The sequence below is a fragment of the Canis aureus genome, chromosome 31 (genome assembly GCF_053574225.1).
Source record: "Canis aureus isolate CA01 chromosome 31, VMU_Caureus_v.1.0, whole genome shotgun sequence".
Taxonomy (NCBI): domain Eukaryota; kingdom Metazoa; phylum Chordata; class Mammalia; order Carnivora; family Canidae; genus Canis; species Canis aureus.
Genome location: NC_135641.1, coordinates 18,901,777 through 18,919,852, shown reverse-complemented (window position 1 = coordinate 18,919,852; position 18,076 = coordinate 18,901,777). Strand labels below are relative to the sequence as shown.

Genomic DNA, 18,076 nt, shown 5'->3' with positions numbered 1-18,076 from the left:
TCAACAATGGAAAACCGTGTGGAATTTTCGCAAAGCATTAAAAATAGAACTACCTTATGATCCAGCAATTCCACCACTGGGTATTTATCCAAAGAAAATGGAAACATTAATTCAGAAAGGTATATGCACCCCCTATGTTCACTGCAACATTATTTACAATATTCAAGGAAACAACCTGAGTGTCTATCAATGGATAAATGGATGAAGAAAATGTGATATAAAATTATAAGAATACTCAGCCATAAAAAAGAATGAAATCTTGCTATTTGTGACAACATGGGTGGACCCTGATAGTATGCTAAGGGAAATAAATCAGACAAATATCCTATGATTTCATTAATATATGGAATATAAAAAAAACAAAACAAAACTCACAGATACAAAGAAGAGATTACTGGTTGCCAGAAGGAAAGTGAGCAAAATGGGTGAAGTAAGTCAAGAGGTATAAACTTCCAGTTACAATATAAATAAATCAAGAGGATTTAATGTACAACCTGGTGACTATAGTCAATAATATCGTGTTACATATTTTAAACGTTCTATAAGAGCAAATTTTAAAAACTCTCATCACAAGAAAAAAATTTGTAACTCTATATGGCGATGAATGGTAACTAGACTTCTCATGGTGATCATTTCAGTGTATACAAATAGCGACTCATTATGTTATATACCTAAAACTAATATAATGTTACATGTCGATTATTCCTCATAAAAAAATTATACCTCAAAAAACTAATATAATGTTACATGTCAATTATACTTCATAACATCAAATTAAATCACAGCAAAAAAATACATTGGCCATCTATCATTACATTGCTGACTTAGCTGAGCTGGACAGCAGGTTTCAGGCTTACAGAAACGATTACAACAGTCTCACAATTCTAGCCCTGTATCACCATGACAACATGAACATATAATTATATACATGCTTTGGAAGAAAACCAAAGAATGAGAAATACAAAAGCATGCAGGGATCATTTTTTTTTTTTTGGTTCTGTAAAGGAAAACACAAAAGAAAATGATTTTTTAAATGTTTCTTACAAAAGAACACTATGTTTGTGAAAATAGCTAATTAAATGAATTTAAGTGTAACATAACTTAAACACTATGACCATTTCCATTTTCAGTCCTCTTGATTTATCAAAACTCTCAATAGAACACTCAGGAGCATTCAAACAAAACTAAACAGCAATAAAGCTTTTCTAAGCTTCCTGTAATTTGAGTGACAATTTCTATAATTACAAGTATTTGACAACTTTTTTTATCATTTCTAAATGATTATGAATATCTGTGAGTTTAGAAGATTATATTTTGAAATGCATTTATATACAAACCTACCATAAAAAAAGCAAAATAAATTAAGCTATTACTATGTTTAGGCTGTTGGTTTATAGTATGATATATATGAAACAAGAATTTTCAAATAAAGCTAAAGGAAGGAGTTAGTTACTAGATCTAAACACTTGTAGAAACAGCCTGATTCTCTTTTGCTGGTGGTTCAGATCTCACAAAGAAGAATCATGAAACTAGCCTTATCTGCATTGGAGAGAGATGAAAGGAAGATCTTTAAAATATAAGTCTCTGTGCCAAATTCAAGAATAAACAGAGAAAAGAAGATGATCAAATGAACCTAAAGCATGTATTAACCCTCCATCTAGGGAGACTAAATAAATCTCCAGCTCTCAAGGATTGGGAAGCTTCTTTATTCAACATTAAAAAGCATTTATCAAGCACTGTGTTGAGCATTTGGGATAAGAATAATCTCCATCATCAAATGGCTCACCAGCTATTTGGGAACACAGACAAGTAAACAATTACCATAGTAGGGCATCCATAGATAGGAAGACCACACATTCTATTGCCTGACACAATTCTAATTTATTTTTCCAATTTATGCCTGTTATTTTAGCATAATTTTTAAATGAGGAATTATAATTTAATCTCAAATATCTCCCAATTTGTACAATAAATTATGTGGGGATACTCACAGGAATATTATAGGAGCCATGGAAAGGCACTTATTCCAGCACTGAGAGGACTTTTAGGAGGAAGTATTGCCTTAGGTAAGTTCTAAAGGATAAATTAGTTAACCAAGTGAAGAAGCAGGTAGAGGACCTGACTCTCAAAATGCACTAATGGCATCCTGTCTCAACTATTTTCCTAACACAGGAGATTTTTCCTTTGTACTCAAAACTATGTAATGTCACATGTGTGGGGAGGAGTATACTGGTTCCCCAAATTCCTTTAATAAGCCTCTTACAGATTCCAAATTCCAGAAGCATATATGAAAATGACACTGGAGCACTTCATAATTTCTCATAGCCTATTTCTTCCTAGGAATCTGAAGGAATCATGATCACAAAAGGGCCTATTGGCACAATTAAGTTCTAAACAACATCTCTTACATGTGTTAAGCCAGCATTTTTTCCCTTCCAGAAAAGGCTCCTCTCTCAACCAGGTAAGGATGTCAATGACACAGCCCCACTCCTCCCACCATAAGAGATAGCATGTGACCCAGCAGGACTACAGTCCTTTCAGGAGGGTTGATCAGAATTCTAGGATATCACTAAGCATGAGCTGCTGGTTACTTTCTTTACCATCACTTGTTAAATCCTGCCTAAAAATATAGTTAACACAGGATGAAACAGACCTGAGAGAAAGAAAATTCTACAGATGTTCTTTGAATTTCTATATGCAACAATGCCTAATACTCCTGGATTTTACACAGGCTAACAATTATATCCACAGTTGTACAAAGAAAGCATCTTTATTTCTCTGTAACTGTGGAGTAGCAGGTGGGGGGAGACAGGGTGGAGAAAACTCTAGTCCTATCTGATAACCTCAGTTAAAACCAATAATTTAACTCAGTCTCTTGCTAAAAGACTCAAGCAAATGTCAGGGTTTCAAAGTTCTGAGCCTTCCCATTTCTATTTAAGAAAGCACATAGGTGTGTGACAGCAGAAGGTAGCCTGGAAGCATTAGAAAGGAAATGAGATTCACTCATGCACAAGTTATTCTTTGGGCTGGTGTTAATTTCTCCAACAGAGTGCCTGTTCTGGCTGTTGCATGGATTGTTGACTGGTTAGATAGGACCAGTCTCATCTCTGATCATTGTGTGGGTATCTGCTGCTGCTAAAGGCTACAGCTGTTCTCTTGGCTGGGGCAGTGTTCTCAGTGGGCACTGGTCACCCTTTGCTGAACTGGGCCCCACCCGAGCTCTTACTAGGGGCATGGTTTTCCCTAAGATAAACTGGGACTTCCACTCTGCCTCTCATCCAGATGTCCTCACTTGAGCCACTGGCTGTGGACTTTGTCCCCATCACAAGAAAAGATCTCGTAGTTAGCCCACCATTGGCACCTTCAGCTACCCCATCCATACAGAACAACTGAACTTGTGGATTCTTTCCACACTACATGGAATCTAAGGGAGACTCTCAAGGCCCCTAAACTCAGATCCTCTCTCCATCGAACCACATTGAGCCATCAAGGTGACTTTGACATGGCTGCACACAGGCTGTTAAGATTATCTCCTCCCAGACTACAATGGGAACAAGGGAAGGAGTCCCTAAATCCATGAACTCCCCTCATGAAACTTCAGCTTAGCAACACCCATCTCATAGTTGGCTTTTCAACCCCTAGTCCAGGAGAGTGAAAAAGACCAGTTTTTCCTTTTTTCTTTCCTCTTCATCAAGGCCTTCCATATTTAAAATTGATCAAAAAACAAAACAACTCCTTGACCAGATTCATTCTCTTACCTCTACATATATTAAAGGAGGAGATAAAGGAATTTACAAAATCCTTTTCTTTATCAACCAGATCTCACTTGCAAGTCTGTTATCTTGCATGCTTCAAAATTCTGTTTTGGTAATAGCTGATGATTAATCCTGCCTTTTTCTTTGCACTCCTGCAGTTACAACCCTAATTTAATCGCCTCCCTAGCCTCAATCAAGAACATGTAATCTAAAGTGTAAGTGATAAGCATATTAAGTTTTTAAATTATTACCCTAGATCGACATTCTCAAAGCATGATCCTCAGATTAGCAGCATTATTAGAAATACAGATTCTTGGACTTTACCTTAGGCCAAATGAAACTGAAACTTCAAGGATGGGGCCCCAAAAATCTGTATTTAACAAGCCCCTTGGGGATTCTGATGCATGCTAAAGTTTGAGAACCACTGCCTTATGTGTATTTTTACAAAAAATCCTCCTTCAAAACGATCATGGTGTATTTGTTTCTCACAAGCTTTGCCATCTTAAAGAGGTCACAGTACCATTTTAGAAGGGTCACTCTGAGTAGCCCCAGAGCTGATAATATTTCTTATATCATGCCTTATTCTCTCAGCAAGGTAATGATGTGGGAACTCGGGAGGAATACAAGGGATATTCTTCTTTGGACATGAGCAGCACAAATGCAAAGTACCTGCAGAGTGCAACAAATCCTAAATTAGCTCTGAATCTCCATCTACGTCCCTGGTCCCTGGCTTGACATCATCTGAAATGAGAAAAAGGAGCCCTTACTTAAAGGTACATCTAGCCTTCACATTTCAAGGTTTTTCTAGCTTACTTGTGGCAGTCTGTCAGACCTGCCACATATTTTATTTTTACATTTCTTCCCTCCCTCAAGATTCTACTGCTCTTGAGGCTTAAATATTAGGATGCAGGGTTTCTGGAATTACAAAATTTCCAGGCTGCAAACATATGTACTATACCTAGTTGACTGAGACATGGAACACCAGACTCCATGTCAGGACCTCTAAATATATAATTTAGAAGACACTGAAAAAAAAAGATTAATATACATATATAATAATATCTACCTTATTGAAGGCTTATATTTTATTTTAGCTGTATGCTAAGTCAATGGATATACCAATCTAGGTTGTAAGCAACAGAAACTAAATCTAGCTAACTTAGGAAGAAACCTGAAAAAGAAAGATTCTGAGTGATTCAATGACATGATGGGAAGGCTGGAGAAGAAACACCCATTCATCTGAGAAGAAATGAGAACAAGGGCAACTCCAGGGTTCCAACTAGCAGGAACTGATGGATGTGTTTTTTGGGAATCACTAATAAACATTAGCCAGAAATAAAATGTGTTCTTATACCTTTTTGTGGTCCTCTCAGGAAATAAAGTCCCAGAGAGAAACTCTGATAGACTAGCTTGAACAACATGTCTACCGTTTGGCTAGAGAAAGGCAGGACACTTTGAACAATAGTCTCACTAAGAGGGAAAAATAAATTTCCAAAAAAAGAAATCAAGCTGCTATCTCAAAAATAATTTAATAGAAATGAATGTTGGGTGGCCAAGGTATATCTATCACAATAATACCAATGAAGCCACACAGCAAGTGTTAGCTGAGGAACCTAAGTCCAGAGAAACTATGGTGGCCCAAAATCCCACAAAGTATACCCAACCTTCTGCCTAGTACATCACTCGTCTTCCCTTTTCACCCCATTCATCTGATATTGACTCTACTTCCATGCAAAAATAGTGAACTCCACACTGAGAAAATAGTAGCTATGCACTAACTTTTAAAAACCCAAAGGCTCTAGTGCTAAAAAAAGCAACCCCATTAGCAAGCTTCCTCTCCCCATATTCCTCACTTTTGCTCTGTTATGCTCAAAGTGAGATATGTGGGGCCCCCAGGAAATGCATTGTGCTTTAAGTAAATTGCCTTAGCTTTACCATGAACTAGCTATGACACTTTGGGTAGGTTATTTAACATCTCCAGGCCTCAGTTTTTTCATTTGTAAAATAAACAGGTTGGGTAGAATCTCTAAAATCCCATCTCTAATTACTGTTTATTTATTTCTAAGGCCATTGCTTTTCTCTAAGTTAGCAAACTCCTAGATAGGTGGTATTGTACCTTCCAGCATATGTCAATTGATCCCCTAAAGCGTATCTAATACCATTATTTTCAGAAGCTGTGGTCAAACAAGGGGATCTAGCCCTTGACTAAAATTACAGAAAAGAAGGTACTTCCTCCACTTCCCAGTGCCTGGATTGAACTGGTCTCTTCCACCACCTCAGGTACATAAGAGTCCTTCTAGATATAATATTTAAACAAAATCTATGTGTGTGTTTGTAAATGTAAAATGGAAGTGTTTTAATAATAATACAAGAAATAGCCTAATACTAATCCTTGATTTTTTTAATTCACTAAATGATGTCACGGAGAAGTATAAATTTTTAAACTATAAATACATCTACCTTTCATCACACTGTGTTAATCGAGCCCTTTATGTGAAACAATACTATTAAATTCCTATTAAAGCTTCCCTGAATAAAAAGCTATTTTGTGACACAGAAATCCACTTTTTCTAAATCTCATTTCTTTTTATCTTTGACACCACCATTCTGCTCTCTCTTTGTGCAAAAGAGTAAATCCTTTCAGAGCCAACAGGTTCAAATACCATAGCGAGTGAGATTACCAATACTGACATCCCAGCTGAATAAACGGTAAGGAGCATTTCTTCTCACCTTTCACCTTGAAATAATCACAGCACTGGAAGTATAGCTCCTGGTAACAAATGACAGAAAAATCATCCCTCTCACTTTAGCCTTGGAAATTGACTTCAATAATGGCTGATAATGTTACTCTTTTAAAAATAAATTTTAGCAGGAATAATATCAAATTTAAAAAGAAAAACTTAGACAACAGAACCTCCTTATTTTTACACTCATTTGCAAGGTCAGGAATTTTCTCCACTTGTATTCACCAAAAATATTTCCCCTTACTTATTTAACATTTTTAAGCACTGGTTCCAAGTTTCCTTCATCCTATTATCAACAAATTATTTGAGAGTTACAAGATTAACTCTTCCTTAGCTAAAAGCTCCCATCTCAAATCCCCCCACGTGGTAGTAAGTGTGTGGCACACAGGAGGTCTTTTAAGTACTCATTGTAATAATTTAAAATTCCTTTATAAATACAAGGAAGTATATAGGCATAACCCAATGTTCTTCTGGCAAATAAAAACCTACATTGAGTCAATCTTATCATTATCTTCTCCCTTTTCTCCTCTACATCTCATCCTCATACTCCTGTCATCATCTACCGTGGTAGGGCCAGACAATAAAACTTGTCATATTTACCTCCTCTCTAACTCCCTGTATTAACTGATCACTAAATCTCATAATGTCTACCTCAGAAATGTCTCTCAAATGTACCCTTTTATCTCCAGCCCACCTCCACTGCCCTAACACAGACTTTCCTCATCCTCTATGGGAGCTACCATAATAGTTGCTACTCCTTATTCTCTCTGATCCTGTTTCTTCCCAGTTCACTCTGTGCAATGGCACTGCCATCTGCCACCTGCTATCTTCCCAAAACAAAGAGGTAGAAAGATCAGTCACTGGCAGAATAATGCAGCAAAGCTGGGAGTGGAAGAAGAAACACTCCCACCTCTCTTTCCTCTTACTCTCTGACCTCCTACTATTATCTCCAATTGGCTGAATCCAAATGGAAGCCAGAGCTGATCCTGGGTGATACAGATGCTAAGGGACAGCCCCCTAGGGAGGGCAGAGCTAGGAGGAGAACAAATTTAGGGGGGCAAATGGAGACATATGGGGCATAACCTGCACATCCCTACCCTTTCCTCATCTTCCAGATGACTACTCTACCTATAAGATCCAGTTCAAAAGTTACCTTCCCAGGGAGAATTACTCTATTTTATATATATTTTTCCATATATATATATAATTTATAATATTTCATTGCAATTTGTATGTTTACTTATCTTTTCCCCCAAATTCTTAGGCTCTCAAAGGCTGCAACACTATTCTATGTTTCATTTAATTTACAGTCCTTGGCCTATTATTGACCCTCATATTATAGTCCTGGTGCATGTGTGTGTGTACATATTTCAAATGAATGGAGTGAGATGCAAATAGGGCTTCCCCAATATTCTCTGTGTAAGGAAATAACAAACAAAATCAAGTGCCATGTATCTAACTCCACAGACCCTGATGCCAGACTGCAGTTCCCTATGTCCACATTACCTGAAGGAAGTGCATGGGGGATACCACATATCTAACCAAGAAAGAGCTCTTTAATGAATTACTTAATGGATGAAGCAACTTACTCCCACTAAACACAAACTGCCTGTGTTAGTGCATTTGGGCACTAACAAAATACCATAACAAAATACCATAGCTTGGGTGGCTTATAAACAATAGAGATTTATTTCTCATAGTACTGGAGACTAAAAGTCCAAAATAAGGTGTCACCAGATTTGGTGGTTGCTGAGACCCCACTTCCTGGTTAATAAACAGTTCTTTTCTTTACTGTATCCTCATAAAGAGGAAGGGCTAGAGAGCACTCTGGGGCCACGGACTCTTTCATAAGGGCTCTAGTCCCACTTATGAGGGCTCTACCCTCATGACCTTACCATCTCCCAAAGGCCCCATCTCCAAATATCATCACGTTGTAGATTAGGTTTCAACATAGGAATTCTGAGGAGACTCAAATATCCAGTCTATGGCACTCTTGTAAAACCACCTCAAATGACCAACCTTCAAAGTTACTCATGGTATCTCTGGATGCCATTTGCATACATGAATGTTTACCTCTTTCACCCTGATGCATTGAGATGTATATGTGGCAGATGCAGTGTATATCACGCCCACACAGCATGACTTAGTAATGCTATCTGACTTGAAATTGGGACATCAAAGCATTTGTCCACACAAACTTGACATGTAATTTCCTCTCTAGAAAGTATTCTCACAATCTCTTCTAGATCCTTTTCTCTATATTTTATTGAGGTTGTATAATTTACATGGACAGTGATCTGTTATAGTATATCCATAAGATGGAATAATATACAGCCTTTAAAATGTTCATAGTTCATTATCACTATGATAATGACATCAGAAGACATTTATGAAACAATTTTAAAAAGGAAAAAATGAAGTTGCAAAATTGATTATAATAAAACAGTTAAAACATATTTCAAGAGGCAAATGCAGCAAATTATTTATTAACAGTGGTTATCTCTGGTGGTGGGATTGAGTATGACTTTTATTCTTTGCCTATATTTCCTTTGTTTGTTATGCTTTTTCTAAAAGCACCATTTGCATATTTTTAAAATCAATCTATTTATTCTGCAAGCATACCTCTCTGTATTGCTAATGAGGCATCAGTCAAAGGAGCACTGTAAAGCCTAGTATAATTTTCATACTATCACAGTCTCTTAAGATCAAGTTATAGCTCAACTTCTAAAACAGTTCTGTTGTTTTTTAAGGATTTTATATATTTATTCATGAGAGATACAGAGAGGCAGAGACATAGGCAGAGAGAGAAGCAGGCTCTATGCAGGAAGCCCGATGCAGGACTCGATCCTGGGACTCCAGGATCACGCCCTGGGCTGAAGGCAGGCACTCAACTGCTGAGCCATCCAGGGGTCCCTAAAATAGTTCTGTTCTTAATTCAAGACTAAAAATGGTAAATACATTTTTAAAGCTAAAAGTATATTGGTGAGTCTTAATACTGTTCCTCAACTCACTGTGCTTCAAGTTTGCTACTAAAGCAAAGTTTCCTACTCATACCAGCTTATCTTCCTAATAGTCACATCCTCCTTTCTTCTAATCATACAACCCCTCTCCCTATCTACCCAAACTCAAAACATTAGAGATTTTCACTTCTGTTTTCATTTATTCATTCAACCAGCATTTATTTAACACCTTCTGGATGCCATCCAGGTGGATGCTAATAATACAAACATGAAAAGATACCTCTGCTTTTGAGAGCTTTTAGCTTGGTAAAGGCAGACGTGAACCAATTTCAGTACAAATATGATCACTAAGGCAGGTACAAAGTTCCGAGTTAAAATTCTATTTCTAACTGAAGAGTTAGGGAAGTTTTTACAGAGGAGGTGTGCTGAATTGGCACCAGGAAGATCTGTACTTTATTGCCAGGTAGACAATCAAGGAAGACCATTCTAGCAGGGAAGAAGCTTACGTAATGGCTATAAAGGCATTAAGTGGAATGTTCTCTGGAATGGAAAGGTATTCAGCGTAGCTGGAGTGTAAAGTGAGAGCAGAGAGAAAAGGCCACACTGCTAGCCAAGAGATAGATCATAAAGATCCTTTTATATCCTCCCATGGAGTTTAGGTGATATGGAGGTAATGAAAGCATTTTGAATGGGGAAGTGACATAACCAGGTTTATAATTTAGAAGGATCATTCCAGAGCTATGCTGTCACTATAGAGGTCACTAGCCACGTATGAGCACTTGTTATGGCTCATCCAAACTGAAATGTCTTATAAGTATAAAGTATGTACCATATCTCAGTTGGAAATAAGGGGATATAATATACCCCATTAAGATTTTACATTGGGGATGCCTGGGTTGCTCAGTCAGTTAAGCTTCTGCCTTCAGCTTTGGTCATGATCTCAGAGAGCCTGCTTCTCCCTCTCCCTCTTCCCCTCCCCTCCACTCATGCTCTTTCTCTCTCTCTCAAATAAATAAGTAAAATCTAAAAAAAAATTTATACTGATTACATGTTAATAACATAATAAAATTTTGGATACATTCGATTAAATAAAATATTAAAATTAATTTTACTTATTTTTTATTTTTTATTTTTAATGTCTTACTAGAAAACATAAAACTACATATGTGGATGCTTTCTAATTCTATTGGACAGCGTTGCTTTAAAGTTAAGGGAAAAATGGTTTAGAGCTGTGGTTAGACTAAGATCAGGTAAAACAGCCAAAAAGTTATCACAGCAAGAAAAGAGATGAATACCTCATCTAGAAAGAGGGTGATAGGGATGAAGTAGCAGGGAATTAATGTGGGAGACATTTAACAAAAAGAATCAACTGACTTAAATAATGTAGTAGATGTGGGTAACAAAAACGTCTAGAATGACTTCAAGTACTCTGGTCTGCCCAAGTAAATGGATGGAGAATTAACCAAAACACACTCTGTGAGAGATAAAGCCAAGATTCAATTTTCAAATACTGACAATATCTATTGTGTCACCTACAGTGAATCATATAAACTTTTTGTGCTTTCTTTTAATCATAGTATAATAGAGCTAATAATAGTACCTATGACATAAGGTTGTTGAGAGGATTAAATAAATTATGACATTTAATGAACCCATAACAGTTCCCTGAGACATAGAAAACACACAAAGGAAGTTTACTCTTGTTATCGTTGTGTTGTTCGTATTCTATGTTCTTCCTTCACATCTTCTATGCCAACCGTTTTTCAAGTCCTTTAGTCTATCTAAACATTATCTCTTCATTCTGTCGCCACCATTCTATTTGAACTCTCACCACCCTAATTCAGATTTTCATTACCGAATCACCTGAACACATGTAATAATCAACTGGTCTCCCCCATATTATATTTCCCTTCACTATGATCTATCCCACACCTGTGTGGCAATCATGCTTTCCAAAGCACATCTATGATCATGTTATTTCCTGATCAGAAAATCTTTAATGCCCTCCCTCTATTACACTACAGGAGCTCCTGTCAAATGCTTGTCTTTGTTTCTGGACTTTCCGACCAAAAGATTTCTGCCTCCTTTCTTATCTTAGTGATCTAGCAGACAGGGAAGAAAAGCAGGTCATCATATCTTTGTTCTCATTAATAGTCCTGAAGTATACAGTCACCTACAAATTCTCTTCTGGACCTTACTCTTCCTTTGGTTCTCTAGGGCTGGAAGTACTTCAGATGCCTGAGAAAAATCAAGAATCATTCAAAACTCCTGACCATCTCAATCCCTAAAAGTTCAAAGAAAGAAAAAAAAAAGCTTCTCAACACTTGCCATTGTCATAATTCTAAGATCATTTAACTTCTGCTATCAAATGCCCATGTATTCCAATCTCTTCTTCTCACAACTGTTTCTGATTTATGCTTTCCTCTTTTTGGTTGTGGCAACACTTAATACACTCATGAAACCTTTGAGGTCCTTTATTATTTACTGAATTTTGCACTAAGGAGATTCATTAGTATGACAAAGTGTGACCTCTCCATCCCATTCCTGATATATTTTTCCTCCTTCTGCTAATCTTATGTGTTTAATATCCTGATCTATTGTCATCCAGTTGTATTGGGGGTAAGAACTCTTTTAATGCATGTAACTGGAGGAACAAGATATCCTGCCCTATCTGAGAGATGGTCTTCCACAATCCTTCCAAAATATTCACGAAGACCAATAAGGAAGTCTATTAATAAACAAGAAATCTTCAAGAACTGAAATGCATCATAAATTTACTAAAAGTTTCCCCTAGGCCACTTCAGGTACTGTTAAGTGATCTCAATTCTAGGAGAGTGGGGAAGGGCATCAAGAATGCCAAGTTTAGTACACTAGTGAGCCACTGTTACTGATAGGGGTATATGCTGGTAACAGAACATAGGCTTAATTATTTCACCAAACCAAGAGTTATCTCTAGCCCATCTTTTATTCTTAACTCGGCAATGTAAATAAAAATCACCAACTAACAATTAAACAATATCATTAGAACACCACTACAATGACCACAACAGTTTATAGTATCAACTTGTCAAGAGTACATTCCAAAGTGTTTACAACATTCTAATTCCCCTTTGAAATCTCTAGACAAAGATGACAGAATAACTTTTCCCTTCCAAAATTCCATAAAAATGACAATACAGGGGATCCCTGGGTGGCTCAGCAGTTTAGCACCTGTCTTTGGCCCAGGGCACGATCCTGGGGCCCCAGGATTGAGTCCCACGTGGGGCTCCCGGCATGGAGCCTGTCTCTCCTTCTGCCTGTGTCTTTGCCTCTCTCTCTCTCTGTCTCTCTATCATAAATAAATATTTTTTTAAAAAATGGGAATACAAAGGAGAAGGAAAGAGCAAAGCAATTAAACAATGGAAACAAAAAAAGGGCAAAAAATTCTGAGCAACTGCTTAAAGACACAGAAGATGTGAGATCAGAATAACAGAAAAAAGAGAACTGAGAAATTTGTTGCTGTCTCCAGAGAATAAATTAAAAGACAAAGAAGTTATATGAAAAAAATTAAGAGACTGAATGTAGATCTAAAGATACAATACCTACCTAATTGAAAGTGCAGTAGAATAAAATGGAGTAGATAGTGGATAATCAAGGAAATAAAAAGGAGAATTTGAACTGAAGGAAGCTTTGATTCTTCAGATCAAAAAAGACCCACCAAATACAAGGTAGAAAAAATGGGAGAAGAAGAAGACACATCAAGCATTTTCTAAACTTTAAAGATAATGAAAAAAATCCACAAGCTCCCAGAGAGAAAAAAATGTATATTCTGCAAATGAATAAAAATCAGATTGGCATCAGACTTTTCATCTTCAAAAATTTAGAAAACAATGAAATAATGGAGCATTGTCTACAAAGTTCTAAAAAGGAAGGATTTTACACCTGTAATTAATTCATCTATATATTAACCAGGCAGGAGGGGAAAATAGACATTATTCTTCATGTAAAAATTTCACTACTACCAATAAATTTTCTTTCTACAAAAACTTTCCTTGGTGATGTAGTTGCCATCAAACAATGCAATTATTGAGACAGGATTCAGGAGTCTGTGTCATGGTTAAGAGTATAGATTCTGGAGGGAGATTGCCTGAATATTGAATCGTGGATAACCATTTACCAGCTATATATTCTTGGGCAAGTACTTAACCTCTTTGCATTTCAGTGTCCTTATCTGCAAAAGAGGATGATTTGTAGTATCTACATTACAAGGTTGTGAAATTTTAGTTGGTTAATACAAAAATATTTGGTATAATGCCTTTACACAGTAAACATTACATAAGTTTTTGCTATTTTTTTAAGATGGAAGAGGGGTAAAATGCTAAATTAAAAATAAATAACATGACCTCTGGTTTTAGCTCCAACATGTAAATAGCTTATAAGTAGTCACTCCTATCCTTACAATAAGAAAAAAGCTGACAAAACTAAAATTCAATCATATTTATTGGATTCATCAGAAAAGTCAGGTCACAGGGCAAACCACCACTCTGAAATCATAGCCAATCACAGCTCACAACAGTTTATAATATCAACACAGATATAATGTCAATCACAGATGTAATCAGGCTACTCTGTAACAGAAGCCACTAGAGCCATAAATGTAGGGTCACTTAAAATGGTAATTTTATAAATTATTAGAGGCCAAATGTGGACTAGCTCAATAGTGAGAAATTGCTAGGAGCCCAAATTTAGGGAGGCCCCTACACTTTCATGGGTTTTATCCCCAATAATCCTGCCAGGTTCTCAAAGTAAAGATCCAAGAAAAATTCCTTTGCGTTTGTGGCAAAGAAAGTGGAAATGTAAATGCTATGAAAGAACCAAGAGCATTCTCCATGAAAAGGTCTACTCTCCAAGAAAAACATTTTATCAGAGCCTCATCTGACCACGGAGAAAGGGCAAGTACCCAACTCCAGCCCCATCTAACCTTCTTTTCTGATCTAAAGGGGGAGAATAAAAGGATAAGAAACATTTGTGAAAGTCACAACACAAGGACAACAGTCCATTAAAAACAGATTTCTGGGGCATCTGGATGGCTCAGTTGGTTAAGCACCTCCCTTCCACTCAGGTCATGATCCCAGGGTCCTGGGATCCAGCCCCACATCAGGCTCTCTCCTCAGTGAAGGGCCTGCTTCTTCCTCTCCCTCTGCCTGTTGCTCTGCCTACTTGTGCTCTCCCTCTCTTTTTGTCAAATAATCTTTTTTTTTTTTAAACTGAGATTTCACTATAAAATTATAAAATGTTTCCTCTCCTCTGTATCTTAGTACCACATCAATAGGGCTTCAATATAATAATATTGGAGTGGAAGGAACTCCAAGGTACAGATTATATTTAAGAAGAAGTTCTCAGAGAAACACAAATACAACAGGAGAAAGAAAAACAAGGACACTAAGGGAAACTGAAGCCTCTGGCATCTACAACTATAGGCAAGATTAAACACAACATAACTCCTAACCAGATTAACATAAAACCTCACACTAAAGGCTTATTTATCTCAGTTCCCATTAGCCAATAGTGTCTGGTTTTCTTTTCTTTTTTTTAATTTTTTAAAAAGGTTTATTTTACTTATTTATTGAAGAGAAAGAGAGAGCACTCATGCATGGGTGAGGGAGGAGCAGAAGGTGAGAATCTCAAGCACACTCTGCACTGAGCTGGGAGCCAACGGAGGGCTTGATCTCCAAACTCTGAGATCACAACCTGAGCTGAAATCTAGTCAGATATTTAACCGACTAAGCCACCAGACACCCCATAGTATCTGTTTTAAACAAAAAAATGACAAAAAGGAAGTAAAAAAAACCACTGTCTAAAGAGACAAAGCAAGTATCAAAACCAGACTTGATACTACATAGATTTTGGAATTATCACATGGGGACCTTTAAATAACTATGATTAATATGTAAAGAGCTCTAACGAAAAAAGTAGACAAAATGCAAGAACATATGGGTAATATAAGCAGAGAGATGAAAACAAAGAAAGAAAATGCTAGAAGTAAAGAAATACACTGATAAACCTTAAATGGTTGTTGCTATGTGAAAGAAGCCAGTCTGGGGAAGGCTGCATGTGCATGATTCCACCTACATTACAATCTTTAAAAGGCAAAATTATAGATAGAGTAAAAAAATCAGTGGTTGCCAGAGGCTTAGGGGGAGTGGAAAAGTTAGATGATTTTTAGTACTGGGGATTTTGAGTGCAGAGCAAGTATTCTGTATCACACTTTAATGGTAGATATATAATATCAATGCATTTGTCCTAATCCATAGTATTTAACAAAGCAAAAAGTGAACTTTATTCAAATTTTACAATTACTTAGGAGATCAAGGGATTCTACAAAGGAATGCAGACTGTGACAAAAGGACCTAACTGTATTATAAATGTATGGAAAAAAACCTCACTGAAAGGGGTAGAGTTAAAAGGTGTTGACCTGGGATGTCTGGGTGGCCTAGTGGTTGGGCATCTGCCTTCAGCTCAGGGCATGAACATGGGGTCCTGGGTCGAGTCCTGCATTGGGCTCCCAGCAGGGAGCCTGCTTCTCCCTCTGCCTATGTCTCTGCCTCTCTCTGTGTCTCTCAGAAATAAATAAGTAAAATCTTTAAAAATTAAAAAGGTGCTGACCTAAGTAACTTTAGAAATGAGTGGAATCTATTAGATTAAAGGCAAAGGAAGTGTCCATAAGCATTATACTCAAGTTATTAAAATTGTTTCTCATGGGGAAATGAATTAACAACACTGATACTGTTTTACATGTATATTTGAATTTAACGAATAAATGGATAACGGATGATAGAAGCCCATTTTCTCACTGTTAGAGTGGGAATTTGTAAGTAAGTAAGAGGAGTAGGCAAGTATAATCCAGATGGTAATGGATTAGAACCGGAGCCCTCAGTAAGAACTCATCTCTAGCTTAATATGACTACAGATGACTACATATAGAAGTATTTACAGATATGTGCCTACACTGAGTGAGTATATTTCCTTGCTCTGTTAGCTGAGAGAACCTAAAAAAATGACACTCCAGTAGCATGAACATACCTACCACCCAGATCTTGTTTCGAATAACATTCTTCAATAAAAGGGCCCAAAGTTTCTTGGGGAAATCGCTGACTCTAGGACTTGTTTAGAAAATACACGAAGTGAGAGCATTTTATGTGCCAGAAAGTTAGAAAGTGCTCAGGAAAAGCAAAACAAAACAGAAAACAAAAAAAAAATTTTCTACACTGATGGAGGCATATGTGAAAGGGACACAAGAGCCAACTGGAAGAGCTCCCAGTGGCCAAAGATGGAGTGATTTTAGCAAAAAAATAAAGTAGTAGTGAATCATAACCCAAAGTATAAATACTTTTGAGTCCATATCAATATAAACAAATTACTGAATAAGTAAACAGAGGACTTAAGATGCAAAGGTATTTAAAAAAAAGAAAAGTCTGAGAAACTGTCAGAGCCAAGAAATCTAAGGAGATATGACAACAAGGTATAATGTGATAGTCTGGATGGGATCCTGAAATGGAAAAAGTATATTAGATTAAAAAAAAGAAAAAACTAAGGAAATCTGAATAAACTTGGGGCTTTATTAAATAATACTATATCAATATTGGTTCATTAATTATAACAAATGTATTATAGTAATATAAGATGTTAATAATAAAGAAAAATTAGTATTAGGTACATAGAAACTCTCTGTATTATCTTTTAAATTTTTTTCTGTAAATATAAAACTGTTCAAAATAAAACCCCTATTTAAAATGAAAACATTGATAAATAAATAACACCTTAGAAACAAAATCTAGATGATTATAATACATCTTGGTTATAAGAAATGAAAGACAGAGATGGTGTAGGACTATAATACACTTAACCACTAATTTTTTTACATAGAAAAGTTTAAATATGTTCATTAAAAATTTTAAGACAAAGAACAAATATAGAGGGGGGTGAGGGGAGGGGGTGGGCAAAACAAGTGAAGGGGATTAAGATGTACAAATTTCCAAGCTATAAAATAAATAAATCATGAGGATGTAAAAGTATAGCATAGAGAACATAATCAATAATGCTGTAATAACTTTGTATGATGACAGATGGTAACTAGACTTATAGTAATCATTTTGCAATCTATATAAATTTCAAGTCACTGAAACTAATATAATATCGCATGTCAACTATACTTCAATTTTTTATTTTTTTTTCATTTCTTTTTATTGGAGTTCAATTTGCCAACATATAGCATCACACCCAGTGCTCATCCCACCAAGTGCCCCCCTCAGTGCCCATCACCCAGTCACCCCAACCCCCACCCACCTCCCTTTCTACTGCCCCTTGTTCATTTCCCAGAGTTAGGTGTCTCTCATGTTTTGTCACCTCACTGATATTTTCACTCATTTTCTCTCCTTTCCCTTTTATTCCCTTTTACTATTTATTATATTCTCCAAATGAATGAGTCCATATAATGTTTGTCCTTCTCCAATTGACTTATTTCACTCAGCATAATACCCTCCAGTTCCATCCACGTCAAAGCAAATGGTGGGTATTTGTCATTTCTAATGGCTGAGTAATATTCCATTTATACTTCAATTTTTTAAAAAGAACATAG

The 18,076-nt window shown here is 36.5% G+C and overlaps 1 protein-coding gene across 37 annotated transcripts in view; it reads right to left on the bottom strand.

Annotated features, from left to right (window-relative positions):
* LOC144302453 (uncharacterized) overlaps positions 1 to 18,076 on the bottom strand; it is a 696,165-nt gene that overhangs the window by 561,503 nt on the left and 116,586 nt on the right. The window contains exon 1 of one of the 37 annotated variants that reach the window (XR_013369312.1): positions 4,425 to 4,439. The exons of the other annotated variants lie outside the window; for them this stretch is intronic. The gene's annotated coding sequence lies outside the window, so the exon portion shown is untranslated. Of the gene's footprint in view, positions 1 to 4,424; positions 4,440 to 18,076 lie in introns of those variants that run through there. 37 annotated transcript variants of the gene reach the window in all.